The following is a 7,274-nucleotide window of genomic DNA, read 5'->3' on the forward strand; positions in this document are numbered from 1 at the left end:
GTTTGCTACAGCATCGCATCCTGAGTCTGCTGGAGAATCCTGTCTTACATTGGGTTTCACTAACAATCGGCTGTCTTCTGGGTTACCCAGGAAATAGGTTGGGGTGGTATTCCCAAATATATTTTATCTCAAATTCAAAGGGCCTCTTCGAACATTGTTGCTTCTGTCGTCATGAAGGCCAGTGCAAGGTGCAGAATCTTGTCTACCCTCTCCCTACTGCCTTTGTTTAAGAGACGGGGTCTCAGTTTGTCGCCCAGGCTGGAGTGTGGTGGCGTGATCATAGCTCACTGCAGCCTCGAACTTCTGGGTGCAAACAGTCCTCCCAGAGAGGTGAGCCATCATGCCTCGGTAGCTTGTTCTTCCCTTTAAAAATAGATCCCACGTCCTCAGACCACTAGACCCTTAGGAGATTTGCCTATGTGATAGGCGCCTGAACTTTAGCAGGATTTACCTCCCAACCTCTTACGTGTGTATGTCTTCCTAAGATATCTAACTGCTTGCTAAGTCCTGCATTCCAGCTCCAGTTAGCATAATGTTATCCATGTCACATTTCATTTTTTGTCAAAAATCAAGAAAATACAAGTCTCACCAGACTATATTCTGAAAGAAAATGAGGGTATTCATATCACTTTGAAGTAAGTAAAATCAGTTGTCCCTGCCATATAAAAATGCAGGTTCTTTTAATTTTTCTCACCGGAATGGAAAATGTTGCATTTTTTTCATGCCACTGGCTTTATTCCAGGTATTAGGAGTTGTGTTGATTTGGTCTGATAAAGGTACCAATCTTGAACTGCAGCTGTGATTGACATCATCATTTGTTAAATCTGTGATAATTTATTGTCATTCCCCAAGACCAGTGGTTCCCAAACTTTATTGCACATCAGACTCACCTGGGAAGCTTTAAAAAGTTTCTATGTCCGAGTTCTATCCCCTATTGTTAATCAGTGTCTGGGTGCAGTGGCTCATGCCTGTTATCCCAGCATTTTGGGAGGCTGAGGCAAGACATAGCGAGACCTCATCTCTACAAACGAAACAAAAACTAGCAGAGCATGGTGGTGTGTGCCTGTGGTCCCAGCTACTGGAGAGGCTGAGGCAGGAAGATCCCTTGAGCCCAGGAGCTCAAGGTTGCAGTGAGGTATGATCACGCCAGCCTGGGTCACAGAGTGAGACCCTGTTGCTAAAAAACATTAAAAAATAATAGGGCCAGGCACAGTGGCTCATGCCTGTAATCTTAGCACTTTGGGAAGCCGAGATGGGAGGATCACTTGAGCCCAGGACTTTGAGACCAGCCTGGGCAACATGGCAAAACCCCTTGTCTACTAAAAATGCAAAAATCAGCCAGGCGTGCTGGCGCGTGCCTGTGGTCCCAGCTACTGGAGAGGCTGGGGTGGGAGGATCACTCGAGCCCGGAGGTGGAGGTTGCAGTGTGCTGAGATTGTGCCACTCACTGTACTCAAGCGTGGGTGACAGGGAGATCCTGTCTCAAAATAAGTAGAAAACACACACACACATTGCAGTGCCTGGGGATGGACGTCAGACATCACCATTTAAAAAGAAATCTGCAGGTGATTCTAAGGTGCAACACCAACACCACACAAAACAAAAAAATGTGAAACATTGTTCGGGACCCGTCTGACTTTAACAACTGGCCAAGCTGGTGAGTCAAATGGAAATGTAGTAGGAATCAACAGATCCCACTCACTCTGTGGGTCAGAGAACGGGGGTGGTTTAAACCTTCTGTTTGGCCCTTCCTTAATGCCTTATCTCATGGGTTAAGGAAACAGTGTGATGACTCTGCTGTATCCTACTTCTATGCATTCTGGGACTGAGGAAATAATTACAGGATGGGCTCCTGTGAGAAGTCAGACCAAGAATCCATCTTTCATGCAACCTCCATTAGCCTTCACTCTGAAAACCGGATCATACAGGCTTTTCAGCTCTCTGGAAATCAGTATCATTTCAGAGTCACTATCTTAATAACCGTGAAATAGCTGAGCATTTCTGATTCCCCAGTGCAAAGTCCCTGTTGAATAACCATAGTTCTATCTGCAGAAGGCTTGGGGGAAGATTAATGGTATACCCATGAAGCCACAATTACAAAATCCTTCCTCAGGGGCTCCCATCCGCCCCCTCAGTCCAGGGACTTTGGGTCTATAACCTGATTTATTTAGTCTGGAAACTGGATATGAGGCTGTCTCCACTGTGGAGACTTGAGTTTGGTTCTTGCACAACAGACCTAGAATTGTTTTGTCTATAGGTGTCATGCAACACTTCAGAAGGCTGTCAGTCTGTTTAACAGGAACCTTGGGGTCAATTAGCCATTATCACAGATCCCCACATGTAAAAATACACTATGTCAGTCCTTTGCTATGGCTTATTATAATAATTGTGCCCATCTGGTCTAAAACAGTTCGGCATTGCTGCCTGGCTTCTTCCAGTATTCTCACTGAGGTCAGGGGACCTAATTCCTTGGCAGTACCTCTCACCATCATCTCCAGCCTGCAAAGGACAGCCATCGTAGTGGCTGCATCAACTCTTCGAAGAGGCTGATGCTTCTGTTACCAAGACTTTAAAGAAAAGAGTGTCCTCCAGGCCCTCTTTGGAGTTATGGTTAGGGGGTGTCTGAATAAGATGTACATAAATATAGCCAGTCCCCCTTTATCTGCAGGTTCCATATCCTGAGATTCAACCCACCAAGGATCAGAAATATTTGAAAAATAAAACAAAAAAAAAATACAACTATAACAAATAATACAAATAAAAAATAAGTATGATGATGATTTACATAGCATTCATATTGTATTAGGTATTATGAGTAACCTAGAGATGATTTAAAGTATATAGAAGGATAGTGCTATGTTATACGCAAATACTATGCCATTTTATTTTTTGAGACAATGTCTGACTCTGTCGCCCAGGCTGGAAGGCAGTGGCGCAATCTCAGCTTACTGCAGCTTCGGCCTCCCAGGCTTAAGGGATCCTCCTGCCTCAGCCTCCCAAGTAGCTGGGACTACAGGTGCATGCCACCATGCCCAGCTAATACTTATATTTTTTGTAAAGATGGGTTTTTGCCATATTGCCCAGCTGGTTTTGAACTCCTGAGCTCAAGTGAACCACCCACCTCGGCCTCCCAAAGTTCTGGGGTTACAGGCCTGTGCTACCACACCTGGCCTCTGGAACCAGTTTTTCTCAGATACCCAGGGACAACTGTAATCCATTCTAACATCCTCATTTTCCTGAGTCTTCAGATGGCTTCTTGTACATGGCTTTCTCTGTATAGTAGTGAGCATCAGAATCACCTTGGAGGGCTTATTAAACACAGGTTGCTGGGCCCCAATCCCAAAGTTTATTTATTTTATTTAATTATTTATTTTTGAGAAGGAGTTTCACTCTTGTTGCCCAGGCTGGAGTGCAATGGCACGATCTCAACTCACTCCAACCTCCACCTCCTGGATTCAAGCAATTCTTCTGCCTCAGCCTCCCGAGTAGCTGGGACTACAGGCAGGCACCACTATTTTGTATTTTTAGTAGAGGTGGGGTCTCACCATGTTGGCCAGGCTGGTCTTGAACTCTTGACCTCAGCAGGTCCGCCTGCCTCAGCCTCCCAAAGTGCTAGGAATATTGAGAGCTGAAAAGGCCAAAGGAATCTTGACCAACTCAGCATTCCACTGAAGGCTATATGATCAGAGAGCAAACTGTTCATCATGAATACAGAATGTGAGCAAACTCGCTTCTGTGCCTGCCCCAGAGGGTTTGCTGAGGGCTATCACTCCCTGGCCCCAGCTCCTTGAGGTTATCTACTGGGACATCTAGAGCCTATTGTTCGAGGAGTGCAGTCTTGCAAGCCTGCTCTGGACCGAGCAGCTGACCTCTTCTTCCACACCCCTTCTTGCTGTCTCTCTTGCCTAACAGCGGAGGGCTGTGTAAAGCTCAGGGCCCTTGTCCACTAGAGGCAAGGTGTCCCCTGACCCTTCTTCCAAACATATTCTTTTGTCTGTTGTCTTTATTCCTGCATTCATCCCCCTTTGTTCGGTCCCCCAGGGATCCTGGCAGGCTACAAGTGGTATCCTGAACAGCAACAGAATCAGGTGCTCTACAGGATTATACAGGCATGAGCCACCACTACAGGCGCCAATCCTGAAGTTTATGATTCAGCAGATCACGGGCCTAAGTTCCCAGGTGAGGCTGATGCTGCTGGCCTGTGAGCACAATTTGAGTATCACTGTTTTATAGCAGATTCTCAAACTTGGCTGCCTACTGGAATCACCTGAGATGTTTAAAAGAATACTCATTCCTAGGTTCCAACATCAGAAATGATAGTTTAAGTGGTATGGAGTGCTTGGCTTGGGATTCCTTTAAATATAGCTTTATTGGCTATATTTGACACACAACAAACTGCATATATTTAGAATACAATTAAATTTTGATATATGTGTACACCCATAAACCATCACCACAATAAAAATAATACATCCATCATTTCCAAAGTTGCCTCTTCTACCCTGGCCTCCTGCTCCTCCCTCTCTCCTGAACACCTCCCAGATCCCAAGGTAACAATCTGCTTTTGGTCACAATGGATAGCCTGCATTTTCTAAAATTTTATATAAATGAAATATATACCCTTTTTCCTTTTTGGTTTCACTTCTTCCCTTTAGTGTGATTTTTTGTTTGTTTGTTTTTGACACAGAGTTTCACTCTTTTTGCCCAGGCTGGAGTGCAGTGGTGCAATATTGGCTCACTGCAGCCTCTGCCTCCTGGGTTCAAGTGATTTTCCTGCCTCAGCCTCCCGAGTAGCTGGAATTACAGGCGCCCCCCACCATGCCTGGCTAATGTTTGTATTTTTAGTAGAGACGGGGTTTCACCATGTTGGCCAGCCTGGTCTCAAACTCCTGAGCTGAGGTGAACCATCTGCCTCGGCCTCCCAAAGTGCTGGGATTACAGGCGTGAGCCACCGCCTCCGGCCTACATATTTTTTTATAAGCTAAATAACCCATGAGAAAGGCGTTAGTTAAAAAAGAAAAGAAAAGAAAAGAAAAAAAATCTCTTGTCAGTTTTTTTTTTTTTTTTTTTTTTTTTTCCCAACCCCATAATCTCTTCCTTAAGGACCTGGAAGCCTTCTCTTTGAAATGAAATCATCGAGGGAAATAGCATTTCTATTTCCTAGTCCTATGGAAAGGGTAGGAACCTAACTTCAGCTGGCACCTGTTAAGTTACAAACCTACCATAAAGACATAAGAAATTTAATTTTCCCTTGGATAAAGACAATTAATAAACACAGGTGGCTACTCCGATTCGCAGGTGATAAGTGGTGCTGTCAAGTCATCTTACTTGAGAACTAGTTGTTTATCTTGAAAACATATATGACATGGGTTGCATCTGCCTGGTTATATAAAGGAGTGAGTGTTTTTTATTTTTCTGAGACAGAGTCTCACTCTGTTACCCAAGCTGGAGTGCAGTAGCGCAATCTTGGCTCACTGTAACCTCTGCCTCCCAGGGGTGAGGGTTAGGTTCTGTCTTTGCAATCTCTTTAGCAGATTGCCTGTAATGCACATCACATTCTAGTTTGATGGGTTTTCAGATAATTAAATTGCTTTTCTTCTCTTCTACTTTTATGGAGACGTTTTTTGTCATGGCAGGAATTTTTGTTTTAAATTATATTTCCCCAACAACATCTTATATAACCCTAGTACAATGATGAAAACCACGAAATTGACATGTGCGCAATACTATTAACTAAAGATTTTATTCAAATTACAGCCAATTCTCAGTAACCTCAAGGATTGGTTCCACAACTCTCCTCCTCCACCAAAACCCCAGGAAGCTCAAGTCCTTTATATAACATGGTATGAGCATATGTCTTATGCACATCCTCCCATGTACTTTAAATTATCTCTGGATTATATCTAATAACTAATACAAATGAGAATGCTATGCAAATAGTCGTTATACCGCATTTTAAATTTGTATTTTTTTATTGTATTGTTGCGTGTTTTTTTTTCAAGACAGGGTCTCACCTATTGCCCAGGCTGCAGTACAGTGGTGCCGTTATAGCTCACTATGGCCTCAACCTCCCATGGCTTAGGTGATCCTCCTGCCTCAGCCCCCCGGGTAGCTAGAATTACAGGTGCCACCACTCCCAGCTGATTTTTGTATTTTTAATAGAGATGGGTTTTTCGCGATGTTGCCCAGGCTGGTCTCAAACTCCTAGGCTCAAGTGATCTGCCCACCTTGGCCTCCCAAAGTGCTGGGATTACAAGTGTGAGCCACTGCACCTGGCCTGTATTGTTTTTTTTTTATTGTCTCTTCCCACCCAATATTTTCCATCTGTGGTTGGTTGAATTTGCCAATGTGGGACCTGGGGATACAGAAAGCTGACTATATATCATGTTTACAAGTAGTGCATGTGTATATACAATTCCATGAAATTTTATCCCATGTAACATCACCATAGTCAGGGTACACAGCTATTCCATCACCCCGAAAATCACTCTCATGCTGTCCCTTATAGTCATTCCCTCCTCCAGCTCTAACCCTTGGCAACCACTTACCTGTTCTCCACTACAACCTTTATTTTTATTTTTTACTTTATGTCACCCAGGCTGGAGTGCATAGCTCACGGCAGCCTTGGCTTCTCATACTCAAGCAATCCTCCCACCTCAGTCTCCCAAGCAGCTGGGACCACAGGTGCATGCCACCACACCCAGCTGTTTTTTTAAAAAAAGATTTTGTAGAGACTGGATTTCGCTATGTTGCCCAGGTTAGTCTCCAACTCCTGGGCTCAGGCGATCCCCACCTCCCGCCTTGGCTTCCCAAAATGCTGGGATTACAGGCATGAGCCACCATGCTGGGCCCACAACTTTTCATTTCATTACAATGGGATCATACAGTATGTAACTGTGCAATAAAGGGTTAATTCAGCAGGTTTGGGTTGTGCACATTCCAAAGAAGGAATTGACACTTGACCAGTTCCTTAACCTATAAACCCTTGAAGTAAAAATCCTGCCTTTTAAGAGTGTTTTTGTATAGCTGGGGCCTTCAGCCATGACAGATAGTTTATGCTAATTTTATGCTGATTTAAAACTGTATCCTTTCACTGTAATAAGCCATAACTGAACATAACTTTTCTGAGTTCTGTGAGTCTTTCTAGTTAATCATTAAGATTAAAGTGGTCTTGGATAACCTTTAGAGATTGTCTTTTACATAAAATCTAATTTTTTTGTTTTTGTTTTTTTAAGAGTTGGGGCCTCGTTCTGTTGCCCAGGCTGGAGTGCAGT

The sequence above is a fragment of the Macaca mulatta genome, chromosome 6, assembly GCF_049350105.2.
Source record: "Macaca mulatta isolate MMU2019108-1 chromosome 6, T2T-MMU8v2.0, whole genome shotgun sequence".
In the NCBI taxonomy this organism is placed as follows: Eukaryota; Metazoa; Chordata; class Mammalia; order Primates; family Cercopithecidae; genus Macaca; species Macaca mulatta.